The sequence below is a fragment of the Sander lucioperca genome, chromosome 4 (assembly GCF_008315115.2).
Source record: "Sander lucioperca isolate FBNREF2018 chromosome 4, SLUC_FBN_1.2, whole genome shotgun sequence".
NCBI lineage: Eukaryota > Metazoa > Chordata > Actinopteri > Perciformes > Percidae > Sander > Sander lucioperca.
In genome coordinates this window covers 41,884,866-41,906,798 of record NC_050176.1, presented here as the reverse complement: position 1 = coordinate 41,906,798, position 21,933 = coordinate 41,884,866, and the positions used below count along the sequence as shown (strand labels likewise).

General features: G+C 40.9%; 1 protein-coding gene and 1 long non-coding RNA gene across 2 annotated transcripts in view; both read right to left on the bottom strand.

Moving 5' to 3' along the window:
* The window catches only part of LOC116050921 (NACHT, LRR and PYD domains-containing protein 12-like), a 164,507-nt gene that overhangs the window by 118,603 nt on the left and 23,971 nt on the right, over positions 1–21,933 (bottom strand). The window lies entirely within an intron of this gene.
* Positions 253–677, bottom strand: LOC116050967. The gene is made up of 3 exons (XR_004105217.2): positions 588–677; positions 401–497; positions 253–307 (listed from the first exon to the last, which is right to left on the bottom strand). It is a non-coding gene; the product is annotated as an uncharacterized LOC116050967 (long non-coding RNA).

Sequence of the window (21,933 nt, the reverse complement as noted above, 5' to 3'; positions counted from 1 at the left end):
GTTTTGCAGACGTCTGTGGTGCGTTGCCCTGTACTTCTGCTGGCTGCGAAAAGGACACACAATCCATCCAGCACACTCTGTCTTGCTTCCAGCAGCTGTAAAAACAATCAATAAAGACAATCAGTACTGACAGTACAACACATCTATTAATTAATTGAAAATAGTCACATTGACCAAAACGGATCTAATCTTACCCTCTTTCTTCTCGCTGGACTACGAGCTGAACTCTTCACAGCTTCCGCTTGCGATGAAAGATCTGGTTGTTTCTACCTGAAGCTCCTGCTTACTGTCTCGTTATTACAGGCAGCTGGAAAACAATTAAATGAGAGTGGTATGAAAAAAAAAACATAAGTCACAGTAACATTCAACAAGGAATGAGAAAACAGGAAAATTTACTTACACACAATGCCGTCATTGTCAGCATCATGTAAATCTGGACTTGCAGACATAGCTCCGAGCAAATATAGGTTACAGCCTCGTTATGAGGCGAGGTTAGTCTGTGAAAACAAAATGTACGGTTAAGATCGGTCTATTAACGTATCTATTTCCTTATACAGCAGAATGAAAGCATATTCTTTAAATCTTACCCTTGCTCCGGTTCGTAGCGCCTACAATTTGTCTCCGAGTTGTGAAGACAGCGTAATGTTTCCTGTAAATTACAAGACCAAAAAAATACACTTTTATGAAGCAACTTACACTGGTCCCGCTTAGCTCTGCCTAATAATGAATCGCGCTGAAAGCAGCCAGACACACAGCTGTGCTGCTCGCGTTTAAACTTGTGTGCATGGTGGGGTTTAAAACATTACTGCCAAAGTCTAAGTAGCCTGTTTAACATCAAAAGACAGACATTGTACTTCTCAAGAGTTAATAAACAGTACAGACTAGCTCGCCGTTTCATTAATAATCATATACTTACGTTGTCTTTTCCTTTTCTGTGGGCGCATCTTTACGGAGCCCCGGAGGTGACGTGGAGGAGAAAAAAAAAAAAACGCTCCGTACATGTTGAACAACTCCTGCGTGTTTCCTTTTTAGGTGCGTGGTTGTACTCCCGTGATAAGCAAGTGAAGTCTGACAGAGTGTACAGACAAATCTTTTACCAGTTGGCCTGAAATACTCCCATACTTTGGAAGCTTTTGCTCTAACCCCTCCGAATCAAAGCAGTGAAGGCGGGGGTAGGGACAGAGCGATAGAGAAAGACAAAGAGGATAGCAGATTAACCAGCAGGGCGCGAACAGCGTACAGACTGGTGTGGAGGTGAATTACAGTGAGTTTTAATGGAATACTGGGAAAGTTTAATAACAATAGGATAATTGAAGTCCAGATTATGAGGCCATTTCAGAGGAGCCAACAGCTTCATATGCCATGGACATGTGAATATGGTGCTGAATTTGCCAGTATTTTAAGAAGACAAATGGTTTGGACTTTGTCATGCAATGACAAAGCTGATATGCTTTATGTGAAGCACAGTATTTTGGTGTCAGCAGAAAGACTTCTCTTAGAAAACTGTACAGTGGTGCCTCTGTCTCCATTCCACCAGACAATCTTGGATGAGCAAGACCTAAGAAAGGTCACTGTAGTCATGCCACTATGCACAGTGGATGAGCTCTAGGAGACTGTGATGTTGTTTGCATGGAATGCACATTTTACATTTATGGCAAAGCCTGATGAAAACTAACTGTTGAAAAAATGTGCATCTGGATGTTCTTACCAGAGTCTCTGGAGTTTGCAGTTGGGACTTTTTAGACCGTCAGAGAGCAGCTCCACTCCAGAGTCCAGCAATTTGTTTCCACTCAGGTCTAATTCCTTCAGACCAGAAAACTTTGAGCTGAGTACTGATGAAATGTTCTCACAACATCTGTAGGTGAGGTTACAGTTACTTAACCTAAAGATAAAAACAAAATGAGTGTTAACATTTAGCAAACACTTCCCTCTGTTCTCTACACTTAAACACAACCGGAGAGCTGCAGAGCTGTTGGGTTTCTCGAGGTTGAATACTTACAAAGCTTTCTTTGATGCTTTGAGCACTGGCAGCAGCCTCTCCAGAACTTCATCTGATCCTTCGTAATTCTTCAGATTAAAGACATCCAGGTCTTCATTGGAAACAAGCAGCTGAAAGGCCAGAGCTGACCAATGTTCAGGTAAGAGTTTACCAAAATCTCCTGAGCTCTGGTACTTTTGGACTTGCTCTACCAGAGACTGGTCACCCAACTCATTTAAACAGTGGAACAGGTTGATGCTCTTGTCGTTGTTGGACAGTTTCTTGATCTTCTCGTGAATTAATTTGATTGTCTCCTGGTTGCTGTGTGGACATATTCCTTTGAATCCAACTCGTTTCTGAAGAAGCTCCTGATTTTTATCCTGCGACAGACCGAGCAGGAAGCGCAGGAACAAGTCCCATTGTCCATTATCGCTGACCAAAGCCATATCGACTGCGTTCTGGTGGAGGAGGAAGATGGGACGTTCTCCTTTCTCTGATGGCACTTTCACACTTGTCTGGCTGGAAAGCAGATTTTCTCCACTATCTAAGAAAGTCTCTAACACATACAGAGCTGCCAGAAACTCCTGAACACTTAAATGAATGAAGGAGTAAATCTCTTGTTTGTGAAGACCAGATTCTTTTCTTATGATCTGTGTACAAACTCCTGAATTAACTGCAGCTTCTTTCAGATCAATTCCACAACTTTTAAACTCGTTTTCATAGAAGCTTATGTTGCCCTTCTGAAGCTGTTCAAATGCCAGCTTTCCCAATTTCATGATCACATCTTTGTCTGTTTCACCTTCTTGATATTCCTTCAGCTTTGTCTGGATGATCAGGAAGTGTGTGTACATTTCAGTCACAGTCTTGGGCAGCTCAGTTTCTTTTGTTTCTTCTAGGAGACTCTGGAGAGCCGTGGCTGAAATCCAACAGAAGACTGGGATGTGGCACATGATGAACAGACTTCTTTGAAACTTTGACTGAAGATGATCGGAGATCTTCTGAGCCATATCCTTGTCACTAACTTTCTTCTGAAAGTACTCCTCCTTCTGCTTATCATTAAAGCCTCGTACCTCGGTCACCCTGTGGAAGATCTCCGGAGGAATCTTAGTGGCTGCAGCTGGTCTACTTGTGATCCAGACTGAGGCTTTGTGCAGCAGTTGCCCTGAGATTAAGTTGGTCAGCAGGACGTCTAATGTTGTGGTCTTTGTAACATCGCGGCACATCTCATTGTTGTTGAAGTCCAGAGGTAATTGGCTTTCGTCCAGGCCGTCAAAGATGAACAAAACACTTGATTCGCTGTAGTCTGACTCTTTCAAATCCTTCACTTCGTCAAAATAGTTACCTATTAACGTCAAAAGACTCCAATCCTTATCTTTTATCAAGTTTAAGTCTCTGAATGTGAATGGAAATATGAAATCAATAGTTTGGTTGGCTTCTCCTGTGGCCCAGTCATGAGTGAACTTCTGCACAGCAACAGATTTTCCAATGCCAGCAATTCCCTTCGTCAGAACTCTCTGAGGAGGGTTTTCCTCGTTTGATAAAGGTTGAAGAATGTCATTGACCTGGATTTTCTCTTCCTCACTCAAACTCCTTTTGCATTCCAAGTTAACCACCTCATGTTCATTATTAACCTCCCCACTGCCTCCTCGTCTGATGTAAAGCTCCGTATAGATTTTGTCTAAAGGAGTCGATGATCCATCTTCCTTTGTTCCTTGTGACAGATCCTTTGTTCTATTTCCAAGGAAAGATTTTAACTTATCTTGGCACCTTTGAATGTTTGCTGAAAGATGAATGAAATCATAGTTACATTATTTTCACATACTCTTCCACGTTAGCAAATACAGTATGTATGTCCAAGTGTGCCTTGGTATTTTCATATCCATGTCCAGATTTACTTAGACGGATATCTGGTCCATATAAGTGCAAGTAACCGTAAATAACTGTCATTAATTTTAGATCATTACACCAACAAGATGCTCAGATGCTGGAAGGCTAACAAGATTTATGTTAGCAAACAAAACATGAAGTATAAGATGGACAGACAACAGAGAAGAAAAACATTTTAGCTTCAACAATGTAATCTCCACAAAACCTTATAATAATTTAGGCTAGTTTTATTATAATTGCAGAAGTAAGGTGAAGTTTTTTGTTGTCATTTGATTGTGAAAAATCTGTTAACAAATACAATACCTTTGTTTTTGGGAGAAGCAGCTTTCTTCTCGTCTGTCCTGTCAGGAGACGAGGCTGAAACACAAACATGTTACATTTTAATCCGGTACATATTTAAACATAAATGTGTTTTATTTGATTTATAAATTCAGGGGAAACATTTACCATACGTGTTGTTGACATTGATTGTTAGATCCCTCCCCACATTGGAACCGCTAAACTGAGGTGCGTTGACAAGACCTCCATGCTGGGCGGTGACTGTTGGGCTTCCTGCTCCCCTCTGAGTTTCAACTGATTGAGAATAGACAAAATAATCAGGAACCACAACTCATCAACTCATGAACTGCTATAAAGAGGTTCAGAGATTCTGTTTTGTTAGAGCTGTTTTGGCAAAGACCTGAAAGATCAAGAACAAATAAAGCTTGGTAGAAATAAACATTGCCTTGAATACCCGGTTCCCAGCCCCCTCGGGCTTGGACCCCCTAAAAATCTAAATAAGAAACAGAGCTGTCAGCTGAAGGATAAGGTGGTAAGGGAGGCTGATGGACAGTTTTCTGCTTCCAATCGCTACTCAGATGTTTACAAGTTGTTTTTAGGTTTGAGGGAGGACAAACAATCTAAGATGAGTACCATGTATCTTCCCTCTCTCTGTCTGCCAACATTTCCTGTCTCCCCGTCAACTGTATGTCATCTTTCTCTTAGGATGGCAAAGTCATGACCCGCCCTACTCTGCCTGTGATTGGGTCGTGCTTGTTGCCATCATAGTTTGGGTTGGTTGGATTTAGACACGAGGAGTGAGATTGAATAGAGTTAGGAGAAGAATATCAAGGTAAGCCAATCAGAGGCAGAGTAAGGTGGCCATGCTTTAGCCATCCTGAGAAAGAAAACATTACCAACTGTATTCTGTCAATAAAAGACAAAAAGGCCCAAAAAGTGTTTCTTTTCTTTCAGACCTTTTTGTATCCTCACTGCTGAAGCTCCAGAAAGTCATCTGAAGTGTGAGCCATAACATGGCCGCTGTATGACAGCTGTATTGAGTAAAATTGAAGTGTGTATGTTTCATCAGAGGCTGGTGTGTATACAGCCTGTGAGTCATCATCTTACCAAGCTGTGATGTTTCTGGATCCTCAGGCCGGCTAAACAAGTTTCCCATTCTGCATTTCTTCACCCAGCTGCTGTCACTGTAGAAGAATAAACATCACACAGGTACGGAGCTTAAGTCAGAAAGTGATTTAATATCATAAAGCATCTTTCCATACTGTTCTCCTGTGCACCCAGTTTTTATTAATAATGAGAAGACAAAGAGCAAGTTAGTCATTAGACTCGTTCGAGACAAGCTTGTAAAGTGGACGTTAGCAGGCGGCAGCAGTAGGTGATGACAAAAAGCTGCAGACAAGTCGGACTGTTTCCGGCCGTTTCAAGAAGCCTTCAGTCCTAGTTCCTAGTTTATTTACTTAGTCACAATACCACTTCAAATATTACAATAATACAGTTGGGGTACAGGATCAATTGGGTAGAGTGAATTGGTCCCCCAAAGAAGCTAGAAAAGCTTATAGGTGGGGCCCCATGTTTCATGAAAGGGTAGTGGTACAGACTATAGCATACACAATTACCACAGATGAAAATAAGTAGATGCACGCAAAAGGTGCACAAATACATACATAACATTACATACACACAATCATACACATACATCCCAGTAGTCCATGAAAAAACTGTTTTATATTAGATATAGGTTAATAAGAAATGGTTTTTTAGTTGTCTTTTGAAGTTGGAGATAGAGGGCAGCACCTTGAGGCCTTCATCAATCCCGTTCCAGATCTGCGGCCCCCTACAGACAACACTCATACTAGCGCGGACATGTTGGTGACATTTTCCTGATATGAGTGGTTTGATTCTCATTTGGTATGTATGCTGGGGGCTGGAGATGGGAATCTAGAGTTCAGCCTGTTGACAATTTGGAACATAAGGCAGGCATTATGATATTCATTTAGCTCAGTCAGTCTTAGTAACTCAAAACGGTGGAATAGAGGTTGAGTCTGAACCGGAAGTCACAGAAACACTCACATCCTGTTAGATCTGATTCAGATGTATTTAAATATTATCAGACCCATATATCAGCTTGTATGTCAGCCACACAACATGTGTTCTGTTAACAGAAAGAAGCTTCAAATCAGACAATATCAATCTAAATCTCTCCAGTTCAACAACAATAAAAAGTTTTTTATAAAAAGTCATATTTTTATGTTGATTCTGAACCAATCAGCTGTTAGATCAGCTGAGAGCCAGGCATTTCCCATCATGCCCTGGGTCTTGCAGTCGGTGGAGAGCAACTGCAGCGCCTGGCTCTAAAAGCTGCAGCCGCCTCGATCTCGTGAGGTTATCGTTGCCAATGTGTCCATGATGTCAGACACATTAGACACAAATCTAACCGGCATGCAGTGGGCAGCAATTCTGCACAGGCCTGGCTCATCTTCAACAAACCTAATATTAACTTCACAGTTCATGTAAAAGGAGAAAGTCAAACCTCGTGAGTTGCTTCCTCTTTTAATTAGAAAACAGGAAGTGATTCTGTTTTGTGTTAAAAACACACACACACACACACACACACCAACAATCCTGATCACAATGACACCTCTCTTATTAATTATTAATAATATTCCACTTCTGCTGCCCACTGATGTTTTGTCTTTAACTTTATCACGTAATGTGGTAACCCTGAAATCAGAAGATCTTCAAAATAAACCTCTACAGTATATATCATCTAGCAAATAACAAGTTGGTTAGCATGCATTCCATAATACTGTTACTATAGAATACATAGAATACAATTCAAACTACCATTTACATGTTAATAATGAAAGTTTAAACGTATTAATTTACTACAAAGCAATATAATTTACTGCGTTTTCTTGAAGTGGGCATTTTTCTTTTTGTTTAAGTGAAAAAGCAAAAGTAGTTTGAGGGACATGTTTCAGTCCTAAGTAACTTTCCTCCAAGAAGATATTCTAACTTGTCTGTAGACAGACTTGAGAAACTGTGAACCTGTCCTTTTTTGTGCATGTTATAGTATAGATTTACAAAGTGAAAAAGCCCAAAGTCCACCCCAAAGGGACTTACCATCTCCAACAGAAAACACTGTTCACAAACTGCTCTAAACAGCTTTATTGTAGTCCAGCCTTTACTTCCGTGACAAACGTGCATCACTTTGTAACACATGTAGGTACTGTCAGGGCACGCCCTCATACTCTGCTTCTGACTGGGTAGTAGTCCTCACAGGGATACTTCACCAATTTAGCATTAAGCTTTGTATCAGTAGAAACATGGTAGTATTTTCGAATGACCGTGCTTCCCTCCCTCATGTCCCCCTGAGACCAGAGATCTCTGTATTGTGGGTCTGGAAAAAATCTTCCGATGACGCAAAACGAAATTTTTTGCGTCATCGGAAGATTTTTTGCCCAGAGGCAATGGACTACAGCCAGTAGTAGGAGCTACTTCCGCATGTTTTCAACCCGCCCATAGGGGATTGGACTGTTGTCTTTACACAAAGTTTTCCGAAGCAAAACGAGCGTCAGCCATCTTGAATCGTCTTTTCCATATTGTCTATGGTCTTTACAGCAGAAAACTTTTACAACATTATGTGCATTCAAACTACCGCACATGTGTACCACCGGAATACATTGGTACAGATTGGAGAATATGAAGGAAACTTTATTACAGACAGAATACTCGACACACTGCGCGAGCTTCGCCTGCAACAGAGACCAGCAGCTGAGCCTGCAGTCTCGCTCTATGCCGCTAGCCGATAAGGTGACATCCTCAGCGGTGCAACGCAGAATGAGGGCTGGACGGGGCTGGACTATGGTGGAAAGCTAACGCTAGCCGGCCACCTGTTCCATCAGTTTCCGCTCATTAGACAACAAACTGGACTACATCCAACTTCAACGAAACTCCCAACGCGAGATCTGAGACTGCTGTGTTTTTGTTGTTGTGGAAACATTGCTGAACAACAGTGTACCAGACTATCCAGCTACCAGGCCTGCTGCTCTGTCGCCAGGTAAGACTAGTGGAGGAGGGCTGTGTTAACACGGACTTGTGCTTTTATCCAACTAACTGCTAACTGCTGGTGGAGTTTGTGACTGTTAAATGCCGACCAGTCTACATTCCACGCAAATTTACGGCTGTTTTTATACTCTGTGTTTACAGCCTACCGAGCGCTAATGCTAGTATGCGTTAGCTGTACTTTACAGAGCCTATGTGTGTGTACTAAATGTGTGACATGTTTCGTATGTCGTTTTTATATAATGTCGTTTTTATATATTTTAAATGTGTAACCACTTGAGCCACGGTGAAATGTTGTTTTGTATATATGGTTGAAATGACAATAAAACACACTTGAGTTGAGTTGACTGTCTCACTGTCTGTCTGTCTGTAAACGGTAGGCATGGCTTGGGAGTAGACTCTAAAGCAGTGAAGCAAGTGCATTCTGGGATTTGGTGTCTTTCATCCACATGAGCCATTTTCTGGCTTTTCTTGGCCTAGAAGCCACCAATTTCTAAAAACAATTCACATTTCTACTACATAAGTGACCCAATTTAAAGATATATTCATCTTTCTAACGGTGAAATATCCCTTTACCTAGGTACTGGCAGGGCACGCCCTCATACTCTGCTTCTGACTGGCTAGTAGTCCTTACCTAGTTACTGTTAGGGCACGCCCTCATACTCTGCTTCTGACTGGCTAGTAGTCCTTACCTAGCTACTGTCAGGGCACGCCCTCATGCTCTGCTTCTGACTGGCTAGTAGTCCTTATCTAGGTACTGTCAGGGCACACTGTCATACTCTGCTTCTGACTGGCTAGTAGGCCTTACCTAGGTACTGTCAGGGCACGCCCTCATACTCTGCTCCTGACTGGTTAGTAGTCCTTACCTAGGTACTGTCAGGGCACGCCCTCATACTCTGCTTCTGACTGGCTAGTACTCTTAACTAGGTACTGCGCATGTGCGACTCCCAACAAACATAGAAGTGAGATGCCTCACTCTGTAGCTAAAACAGAGAGCTCAACACACAGGGTGAAAAGAGGAGCTGCAGCAATGTGCAGTACAACAAAAATATGGTGTTTTTTGAAAATTAAACCATGTAAACCTATTCTGGTACAACCTCTAAATGCAATTATGAAGGTCTTTAATGAACAAGGTTTCTCAGTGATCTTCAGCAACCTTTCTCAGATAACAGCTGTTGTTGGTGGTGACATTCGATTATTTTGTAAACACTTTGGATTTTAATGTGTGCTAGCTTTGTCTGAACACCTAGAACACATATGCACATAAATTAAGGCAGCCCGACTAAAGCTGTTTCCTGTTTTACATTCCTTCACCCAGCTTCTCTCACTGTAGACGTAAAGAATAAACATGGCACAGGAAATGTTACAAGGAGCTGAAATAAAAGTGATTTTATATCATAAAGCCTCTTTCTACCCAGTTCTCCTGTGAGCCCAGTTATTAAAGAGAGTAAAAAAGAGCAGATTAGTTAATATTACCTTTACAGTTCATGTAAAAGGAGCAGAAAACAAAGTCAAACCTCGTGAGTTGTTTCCTGTTTTAAGCTCAACTGTCACCCAGCCTGTCTTTGTGAGAAAGCAAGAAGTGATTCTGCTTCATGTTAACACCCACACACTATCCTGCCAGTGTGGACAAACCTGCATCTCTTTTCTTTCCAAAATAAAACACTGTAGCAAATGAAACGTGTTGCAGTGTGTGTCAAATATAATTCATAAGAGCCATGTTTGTTTATAGTTGTTTATTTATAGTTTTTTCAGCTATTGCGTAAGGTAGGACGTCACGGGGGTTGGTTGGTCAGATCTAACAGGATGTGAGTTACTGTGACTTCCTGTTCAGCCTGACGGCTGCTAGAAACTGGCCGACTTGACTGTAGCATTTTGTCATCATCCACTGCTGCCACTTGCTAACTTTACCCTTTACCTTTAACTTTACAGGTGAGACGTAGCTCATCTAGAAAGAGCCTAACATCTTCCCTCTCTCTGTCTGTCCACATGTCCTGTCTCCATCTCAACTGCAGTGTTTACCCTAAGTTTTTATTTTTTAATTTAAGTTTTTCAGTAAAACATCACATCATTTTGGACCATTATTATTACAATATCTGTGTCTGAAACATTGGAAAAGGTAGAGCAGGTATTTAACAACTAAATAAATGAATAATAAAACATGGGACATACTACAATCATTAGATCTAAGAAAAGTAATTTAGTTAGTTTTGATGCTCAAAATGATTTTAATTTAATTAAGCTTAGGTGGTTCCCAAAACAATTTGGGTGCTGCACCTAAACCTTGTAATGTAAACCTTGAACTGTATTCTGTCAACAAAAAACCAAAAGGTCCAAAATAATCTTGGAAGTGTGTCTCTTCTCTCAGACTTTTTGTATCCTGACTGCTGATGCCAGAAACCAGAGAAACCAGAGTGCACAAAACATAATCAGCTGTTAAAGGAAAGTGAGCCATCATCTTACCAAGTGGTATAGGTATAGGTCCTAGGTATGTGTGTGTAATAGGGCCGGTGTGTAATGTACGCCCCTTGCGAGATCAATAAAGTATCAGCAATCTTAATCAGGGGGATAGCACAAAATTCTGGGCCCTGTAGAAAGGCATTTTCTATGGGGTCCTCCCCGCATCCACAGCTATACATTCTAGCATCTTTTTGGGCCCTCCTCACATGACGGCCCTGGGTACTCAGTCCCCTTTTTTCCCCCAGTCCTATGCCCCTGATCTTAATAAGGAAAGTGAGCCATCATCTTATCAGCTGTGATGTTTTTGGATCTTCAGCTGAAGCAGTTTCTCATTCTGCATTTCTTCACCCAGCTGCTCTCACTGTAGAAACATAAACATCACACAGACAATATTAATAGGAGCTGAAATAAACATGATTTTATATCATAAAGACTCTTTTCATCCAGTTGTCCTGTGAGCCCAGTTATTATTAACCCTCACATTCTTTAAGTTGTTTTTATTTCAGAAATATAGGTTTCTTTCAACCAAATTGCCCAAAAATAACATGGATAGTTCCATACAACGTTCTTTGGGTTGTTTTATTCAATTTTATAGCATTTAAAAAAATGTTTAAATGCTTTCAAAACAGATTCCTAAACTTTGACATGCAGTCTGTGATCCACTCAACATCGTCTGAGCTTAACTATTAGTCACAAACATTCATAATTTCTGCTTCTTTTATTTATTTGGGCTGTTCTGCCTTTATTAGACAGGACAGCTAGGTGAGAAAGGGGAGAGAGAGGGGGAAGACATGCAGGAAATCGTCACAGGTTGGATTCAAACCTTGGACCTCTGCATTGAGGAATAAACCTCTCATATTTGTGCGCCTGCTCTACCCACTGAACCAGTCTCTAGGACATTTTCAAAATTAAGTCTTGTGTTCCTACATTTCCCTTCAATTTAAGCCCTATCCTCCCACAAGGTTAGGTTAGGGTTAGGGGGATAACATCTGATACACATTTATGAAAAAGGAAATGTGGGAACATAGGGCCTAATTTTGAAAAACATCTTAGAATTGTGGGACTATGAATTGCAAAAAGAAGTGCAAAACTAGTGGTAACAAGTTGGTGTTAGTGGTATATATAGCCTCCTGGTGGTACTGAAGAAAAAGCGATGAACAAAAATGACAAAAACATTTTTTTAAAAGCAACGAAAGCTCAGAAAAAAGCCCACTTTCAATTTTGACCCAGTAAGATAAGTTCATGGTCGAAGGGAAGACAACACAAGGGTTAATGAGAGTAAAAATAGCAAATTAGTTAATAATAACTTCACAGTTCATGTTAAAGGAGCAGAAGTTAAAGTCAAACCTCGTGAGTTGTATGTCAGCTGCTGCCCAGACTTGTCTTTGACACGTGAGAAAGCAGAAAGGGATTCTGCTTCATGTTGTCTTGTTTTTGGGTCGTGACGTCGACTGTAACGGTCCACATCGTTGACTTTCAATAACTTTTCTCTCTGAAGCTTCTCACAGGTTTCAAGTCCATAAAGTCTTTACAACAGAAATAAAGCGACTTTTCTTATGGGTTTGTTCTTCTCTTTAATTTTCTTTTTGAATGACAGCTGTGATGATTGCAGCTCAGAGAGCGTCGGCTAATGGCCGTTAACTGTTGGCCTCTTAATGTTAGGTTTATAGGTTAATGTTGATGCTAAACTGGCTTTTTATTGAGGAGAAATACATTCATCACTGTGTTGCGCTTGACAAACATCTTTACCTAACGTTAAGTTTTCCATTGTTGGCTTAGTGCTGTTAGATTAAAGCTAGTATCTAGAATCTTCATATTGTGCATAGTGTGCAAGATGGCGCCAGTGTGTGAGGCGGGCCGTCAGCTGCTCCGACTGTTGTGTGTGTTTCTGTTGTTTCTAACACTTGTTGCACATACCGTCAACACTCTGCTGGTGTATGATCGCCAAACGCTGCTAGATCTGAGAACCTCCGCCAAAAACCTTGTCAACTTTGATTGTTATGGACAAAAAACTCTGCCTCCCTTCCTGTCGGACATCCCGACATATCTCTGCCGCGCTGCAGCGCCACTCCCGCGGCGAAAGCGGCACCGCCGCCGGGGTAGGCGTGGTGGCTATCTTGTGAGGCTGAGGGCTGGGTTGGTACGTCGTGATCGGGGTGGATGTGGAGCGGGGCCTCGCCTTTGTACCTCTCGACGTTCGCTGGACCCTGTCGCTGCCTGGTTGGTGCCGGTGGCGGGCCCGGATGTGGTGTTCCGCCCCCGCGGACCCTGCTCTCCTCGTCTCCGCTGGCGGGGAGTAAATCTGGGGAACCTGCGGCCTCTGTGTCGGGCTTCCTTGTCGGCTGTTCGCCCTGATCCGCCAGCTCTTGCTAGGTTTGGCCTGGTAAACGCCAGATCGCTTGCGAATAAATCATTTATCCTTAAGGACTTCTTCATATCCCGGGAACTGGATTTCCTCTTTATCTCCGAGACCTGGCTGAGTGTTGGTGAGTCTAGTGTCTTCACAGAACTTTTACCTGATGAGTGCTGCTTTTTTAACTCTCCTCGGATGTCTGGTCGTGGAGGAGGTATTGCAACTGTTTTTAAGAGTGACTTTAAATGTAAACAGTTATCGCTGTCATCCCTCTTCACCAGCTTTGAACTCAGTTTGTTTGAGCTGGGGCATTCTCACACGGTGCTGTGTGCTGTGGTCTACCGGCCTCCCAAATACAACAGAGACTTTTTAACAGAATTTTCTGTGTTTCTGGCTGATATTATGCCCAAATATGACCGGGTCCTTATTGTTGGAGATTGTAACATTCATGTGTGTTGCCCTGAAAACCCTTTGGCGCGAGACTTTTTAAACATCATTGACTCTTTTAATCTGGTGCAGTCTGTACTTGGGCCTACACATGAACGTGGTCACACACTTGATCTTGTTTTATCTTATGGTTTGCCTGTTCTTAACCTGGTGGTCTGTGACGCTTTTTTCTCGGATCATATGCCTGTACTTTTTGAAGCTGCTGTTTGCTGTCACACAGTTAAACCTCGCGCTGCTGCTCGCAGATGTCGAGTTTTTAACCACTCCACTGCTGCTCACTTCTCCGCAGTTTTCAGCCAGATCTGCGTTATTCCCGAGTCTGTGTGTGAGGATACAGAGGCTCTTAACTTATGGTTTCTCGACACCTGTCAAACTGCTATAGACATTGCTGCTCCATTAAAGACCAGGCAGAAGAAAGCCAAATCAGAGCCTTGGCTGAATGAAACAACCCGCACTGCCAGGCAGGACTGCCGAAGAGCTGAGCGAAAGTGGAAAAAGGACAAATTGCAAGTCTCTTTTCAAATATTGAAGGATTGCTGGCGTCATTACCAATCCACTGTGAAAGAGGCTAAAAGAAAATATTTTTCTGATATTGTTCTTCTTAACTGTTGTAAACCCACAGACTGTAACTGAGGCCTCTCCTGCTGTGTGTGAGGATTTTCTTCACTACTTCATTGATAAAGTCACTTCTACCAGAGCACTTATTTCACCTTCTACTTCTGATCCTTCGGTGTTTGTCCCCTGCCCTGCTGTGTTTGACATGTTTGAGCCTGTGACCCTGTCTTTTGTGCAGGAGATTGTGGGTCATCTGAAGCCCTCTGGTTCTCCGGATGATACTGTCCCACCTCGATTTTTTAAGGAGGTTTTTACCACTGTTGGGCCATCTTGTCTCACAGTTATTAGTAGCAGTCTTTCCTCTGGAGTAGTCCCGGTAAATCTTAAACATGCAGTTGTGCTGCCTTTATTAAAAAAACCTGGGCTGGATCCTACTATTTTGACAAATTTTAGGCCTATCTCCAAATTGCCCTTCTTCTCTAAAATCTTAGAGAAGATTGTATATTCCCAGCTCATGGACTTTTTAAATGAACAAAACATTCTTGAAATTTTTCAATCTGGTTTTAAAGCTTTGCACAGCACAGAATCAGCGCTTTTAAGAGTTTTTAATGATATCTTTTTAGCTACTGACTCTGGTCACTGTGTTATCCTTGTACTTTTAGATTTGACTGCAGCATTTGATACAGTGGACCATGACATCCTCATTGCTCGTTTGGAGCAGTGGGTGGGCGTCGGTGGCACAGCACTGGAATGGTTCAGGTCCTACCTGTCACATCGGACTTTCTGTGTCGGCCTTGATGACTCTGTGTCCTCCACTGCTCCTCTCTCATGTGGGGTCCCACAGGGCTCGGTGCTTGGCCCTCTCTTATTTTCTCTATATTTACTCCCACTTGGTTCCATTCTCAGGAAACATGGCATTTCTTTTCACTGCTATGCGGACGACAGTCAAATCTACCTTCCCCTTAAAAAGTCTGATTCCTACTCTGTTAACGACCTGCTACAGTGTTTACACGACATTAAAGCTTGGATGTCTTTAAATTTTCTAAATTTTAATGAAGAAAAGACAGAAGTCATGGTCTTTGGTGGCTCGTCTGTGACCACCCCCCTAGTTGATCTGGGTTCTCTTGCACAGTATCAAAGGCCTATTGTGACAAATTTGGGGGTAAAAGTGGACTCAGACCTCAAATTTGATAGCCAGATTAAAGCTGTGGTGAAGTCCAGCTTTTTCCAGTTAAGGCAGCTGGCAAAAATCAAACCAGTCCTTGAGAGACAGCATTTTGAAACAGTAATCCACGCCTTTGTGACCACTCGGCTGGATTACTGTAATGCACTTTATATAGGGGCTAGTGGGTCCTCCATTGCTCGGCTGCAACTGGTACAAAATGCTGCTGCACGTCTTTTAACTGGCACACGCAAGTACGAGCATATTTCGCCTATATTATCTTCACTCCACTGGTTGCCTGTCCATTTGAGGATTCATTTTAAAATTCTTTTATTTGTTTTTAAAGCTTTGAATGGCCTTGCCCCACCTTACCTCTCTGAGCTGCTGCACCCCTACACTCCCAGCCGATCTCTCAGGTCAGCTGACCAGCTGCTCCTGACGGTGCCTAAAGCTCGGCTTAAGCTCAGAGGGGACCGAGCGTTTGCCGTTGCAGCTCCAAAACTTTGGAATGGACTGCCTCTGCACATTAGACAGTCCTCTAATTTTAAAAATCTACTTAAAACTCACCTCTTTTCTTTGGCCTTTTAACTCCTGGTAGAGTGTTGATCTTATGTGTATACTTGCATATTTGTATGGTGTTTGTCATATTGTGTTTTATTTATTTTACTTATTTCTGTTTTATCTTTTTGTGCAGCACTTTGGAAACCTTGTGTTTGTTTAAATTGTGCTATATAAATAAAGTGGATTGGATTGGATTGGATTAGTAACCGTTGGCTTAGTGCTTTTATCTTAACGTTCGCTTAAAGCTGGTAACCGTTGGCTCCATTTCGTCATCGTCTTTGATGCAAAAGCATAAAAACTAGGGCTGTCAAACGATAATTTTTTTTTAATCGCGATTAATCGCTGAAGGTCTATAGTTAATCGCGATTAATCACATATTTTATCACATGATTAAAATTCTATTATTTTGCATTTCAGAACAGTTTTTAAGTACATATTAACAATCGAAAGCCATTCTTACCAGTGGATCTTGATTGGGAATCAAATGAATGCAAAGAAAGTTACTTTATGAACTTGATTTTAAGATTTGTAATTATTTATTTACTGTAAACAAAAGAAAAATGTGTGAATCTGTCATTATTGCACAATTTCTCAAAGTACCTAACTAAAAAAAACAAAAAATCCCTATCCTTACTAGAGTCAATATAGTGTTTAGTAACTCCTAAATAGGGCTGTCAAACGATTAATTTCTTTTAATTTCTCTGAATTTCTTTTAATTTCTCTGAATTTCTTTTAATTTCTCTGAATTTCTTTTAATTTCTCTGAATTTCTTTTAATTTCTCTGAATTTCTTTTAATTTCTCTGAATTTTAAAAAAAAATTAATCGCATCGCGGTGGCCCTTAATCGCATCGCGATTAACGCGTTTATGCTGACAGCCCTAATAAAAACGTTAAATTAATAACGGAAAAGGTTAATTTGTTTCTTGTAAATCTGTATATTTTCACACACACACACACACACACACACACACACACACACACACACACACACACACACACACAAACATATAAGGTTTACATGTTAGATGAGGACCAACTTTAAAATAATCACTTGTGGGGACCACCCTTTCTAAAGGTGTTAGAGGTATGAAACAAATCACACACACAGCCACACTCACAGCAACACACACACACACACACACACACACACTCACAGCAACGTACGCACACACACACTCACACATACAAAACGCTATGGTGAGCATACCAGATTTTTTTCATACCTCTAGCACCTTTAGAAAGGTTGGTCCCCACAAGTGATCATTTTAAAGTTTGTCCTCATCCAACATGTAAACCAGCATTTATGTATATGTGTATGTGTGAAATTAACACACACACTCAGAGCAACACTCACGCACGCACGCACACACACACACACACACTCACAGCAACATGCACACACACACACACACACACACTGACAGCAACATGCACGCACACACACACACACACACACACACACACACACACACACACACACACACAAACAGATACCGGTTTACACGTTGGATGAGGACCAACTTTAAAATAATACTTGTGGGGACCACCCTTTCTAAAGATGCGAAAGGTATGAAAAAAACGCAGACACACATACACACAAATACTGGTTTACATGTTGGATGAGGACAAACTTTAAAATGATCACTTGTGGGGACCAACCTTTCTAAAGGTGCTAGAGGTATGAAAAAAATCTGGTATGCTCACCATAGCGTTTTCAGTGTGACACACAAATGTATGATCACATTTTTGTTTTGTTAAGTTTTATATATGTCAAAGTAAGTATAATGTACAGCACAATTTCCCCTTTCTAGGAACATGTGCTATCCCAAATGTTGTCAGTAGAGAGCAGTGTGAGACTTTGTGTGCTGCATTGACCGTGGACTTCTGGGTAGCTGCCCATTAGCGCTCATTCTGATGAGAGCAGCTACATTGAACAGCGGCACTTTTTCATTGTCTCACTTATCCTTTTGTTTAGGTATGTATTTTACATGCATATAAATGGCCACGGAACAGTATGGTAACATGTCAAACTACATGTGTTAAGGTTTTGAGAGTCTGTGATAATAAGTTAGCACAGTAGTAGGAATGCCAAAGGTATGCTAGCTACCGGAAATATAAAACAGTGGTTATGCTATTGCTAGCCTTTCTCAATGTTATGCTATTGCTAGCCTTTCTCGATGTTGCTAATGTGTCTAAGTAGTATTGGGATAATAATAGTTCTTGCTCCTGCACACTGTATGTTCTAAATTCTGAAGTTAGTGAATTATACTGTTTGATAAGAATGTGTTTTATTATGTTGGTTGAGCTAACTTGCCTCTGCTAGTTGCCATAAGTATGACATTATCTGCCTGCTTCGGATTTAACTCTAAATTGATACCAAATCGGTAGCAATTGTCCAGTCTTTTTGAATAACAGTAAACTTAGTGAGTTATATTTGTGCATTGATTTATATGTATATAAGATAAAGTGATGTCATACACTACATGTACCGATTAAAGAACGTAAAAGATACTGGGTAATATAGATAGAAATGATGTACAAGAGGATCTGGGTACACATATGTAACTGAGTGCAGGGTTTTGTTAATAACCATACTTGTGTATATTTCTGTTGGTTATTTTGATAGAAATCCTGATGTGGATTGTTTATACACTAAGCAGAAGGTACTGTGACAGACTTTGCACATTTAATACAAGTAGAATGAAAATATGCATAAGTAGTACATTAATAACAGTAAAAAAAAATAATTCAGCTTAGCTTGGTTGTTTATAGATAACATAGATATGGGGCATGAAACTTGAAAAGGTGAGTGTTAACAGAATATTCATTGTTTAGTTATTATCATTGCATGTCTCCTATCCTCTATTTAAGAGATTATAGATACAAAAACTTGTTTTTTACTTCAACTTTGACAGTCAATTAAATAAATAGGGAATTTCCTTTGTGAATTATTTCTAGTCTTAAGTACTTGTGATATAAGCAGGTAATGTTTAATATGACACACATTACGGAAGGAAAAGACAATTCTCTGTTCTCAGCTGAGGTGGACACATTACTGCTGCAGTGTTTACCATTGTGCTACACTGTCTGCATACATTTCCTTGCAGTTTGAATTTTAACCTGCATGCATGTTTTTGTAGCCTAAAACAGAGCAGCTTATATTGGTAAAGAGAGAAACAAGTTAGCAGCACAGGGCGAGGAGCAGTCAACTAGAAAAAGCCTAGAGAGAGGATAGGAGAGGACGAGGAAGCCCGTCTACAACCATTCAGTTACAACTGTCGGGAGACGCAGCTCACGTATATGATGACCACAGGACATAGTTTAGTCACGTAGAGTTCTTTAGTGCATTTGCATAACTGCAGTGTGAAACTAAACCGACTCAGAACCATAAACATACCAAGCAAATAAAACAGAAAACCAGACAGGTCATTAAAAAGCTGCTAAAACTAGATTGTTGCCAACTTGGCGACTTTCTCTCTAAATTTAGCGACTTCATGTCTAACTAGTGACTAGCAATTACTGTAACGTCTTCTGACCATCAGGGGAAAAGCAAGATATATTTTATTGTAGTTAATTCCTGAACATACTGCTTAAATCCCAGCTGAGTAATCAAAGTCCCCGGCTCTTCTGCATCTCTCTCCCTCTCCTCTTCAGCAGCAGACACAACCACTCAGCCTCATGCAAATGATAAGCAATGATGTCACCAATGTACAAATGAGCGTATGACATCATCTAACGACCTTTAGGAACTTTTGGAGCTAGGGTTCGCTACTGTCATAGGAAAAGACCTGGCAACGGTGGGCATGTTCCGTTCAGGAAACTTCCTAGCTTGTGAAGTATTCCACCTTTCAACATGTTGAATCTTGTTAGCTACATGTAACATGTACATCAGACAGACTTGGAGGTGTTGGAGGTGAGTTTTTCTCTTTTGATGGAGCTGTGCTTACAGTTTCCCCCTGCTTCTTGTCTTTGTGCTAAGCTAGGAGTTATCTCTGGACAAAGTTAAAATTGATATTCACCTGAAACATCCGACTCTGAGAAAAACAGAATTAAAGATGGTAAATGTACATTATCACCACATGATATAAGCTATCTGAAGGGAATCTTCATCTATGTTCACTGTAACATGAAAGAAAAGTAAACTACTCCTTGTGTAAGTGGCACAAACTCTCTATTACTTGTATTATGAATCACCACAAACATACTGTGCATCTGGATGTTCTTACTGAAGTTTGCAGTTGGGACTTGTTAGACCGTGAGAGAGCAGCTCCACTCCAGGGTCCAGCAGTTTGTTTTCAGTTAGGTCTAACTCCTCCAGAACAGACAACGTTGATCTGAGAACTGATGAAATGTTCTCACATTTGCTGGTGAGGTCACAATAACTTGTACATCAGACAGACTTGGAGGTGTTGGAGCTTAGTTTTTCTCTTTTGATGGAGCTGTGCTAACAGTGTCCGCCTGCTTCTAGTCTTTGTGCTAAGCTAGGAGCTATCTCTGGACAAAGTTAAAACTGATATCCACCTGAAACTCAACTGAAAAGCTGAAAGGTTTGCAGTTTGTTCGAAATATAAATGTAACTTTATGAATTCCGTTTATTAAACGTGTCTGCTTAGAATGTAGCGTTTTGTTGCCTGGTAATTGTCATTGTTGTGCTGGTTTACATTTGTAACCATGAGTTAAGTGACTGATACGTTTGATAAGAAGAGCTGGAGTATTGCAGCGTTAGACTTTGAGCAGTAATAGGCTTCCTTCAGCCATTAATCTTCGGCATGTCACTTCACTAGCGGCCCTTTTATGTCAAGTGATGCAAGATCAGTGGCTTTAGAGGGGCCCCATTTCGCACGGGGCAAGCACCCACGCTATCTCCGCTATAAATGTGGTTATGTTGTTTAACTTGAAACTGTGAGTTGTAATAAAGCAGAAAAGTATGTCTGTTATACTAGGCAAGGAAGGTTTCTTGCATTATTAAAGAAAATAAATTATTTGTTTTAACTTAAAGTATGAAGTTAACCAAGTAATAAAAAGTTAAATCAACTACAAGAACGACTTTAACAAAACTAGAACACTGTAGTTATATCAACCTCGTTAACTTTAATTTCTAAGTTGAAACAAAGGCAGTCTTCAAGTTGAGTTAACTTCAATTTTCAAGGCAGCAGGTGAACTTGCATTTCCAAGTTAAACTACCATGAAATGTCTTACAGTGTACCTTTCATGTACACAGGCAGGCGACATCTTGGGAAAACAGTCTCGATCAGTGAAACGACGAACGCCGTGTAACCAGTAACATAGCTCAAGCATGGCGTTCGACGGATCATGACTGTTTTCCCTAGATGGCGCCCGCCTGTATACGTGAACGACGACTAGCTTTATAAGCTAATTAGCAGTTTGCGCTAAAACTGGTCACATTCGATTAGCATGAAAACATATTCCAGAGAACGGTAGACTCGGTACAAATGTGTTATTAACCCCATGGTTCATTTTGCGCCGGATTTCTCCTTTAAGTTGATTCTGAACCAATCAGCTGTTAGATCAGCTGAGAGCCAGGCGTTTCCTATCATGGCCTGGGTCTTGCAGTCGGTGGAGAGCAACTTCAGCGCCTGGCTCTAAAAACTGCAGCCGCCTCGATATTGAGAGGTTATTGTTGCCAACGTGTCCATGATGTCAGACACGTTAGACACAAATCTAACCGGCATGCAGTGGGCAGCGATTATGCACAGGCCTGGCTCATCTTCAACAAACCTAATATTAACTTCACAGTTCATGTAAAAGGAGCAGAAACTAAAGTCAAACATCGTGAGTTGCTTCCTCGAAAACAGGAAGTGATTCTGCTTTGTGTTAAAAACACACACACACACACACACACCAACAACAATCATGATCACAATGACACCTCTCTTATTAATTATTAATTGGTGTGAATGCTGAAGGCATTCACAACTATGTTATTCTACATATTTATTCTTATTCTTCCGCCACATTTTTTGCACATTAACTCCTTCCACATTTTTCAACATAGAAACTACATTCACACATCAAAACGTTCAGCTCAATTCAAAATCAAGCGCTACTATTCATAATATTCATAACATTCATAATTTCCTAAATATTCAACGTTTAGCGGGCATTTTAAAGCGGATGGACTGAATTTTCAAAGTTGACACATTTTCATACATTTTCAACTGCTAG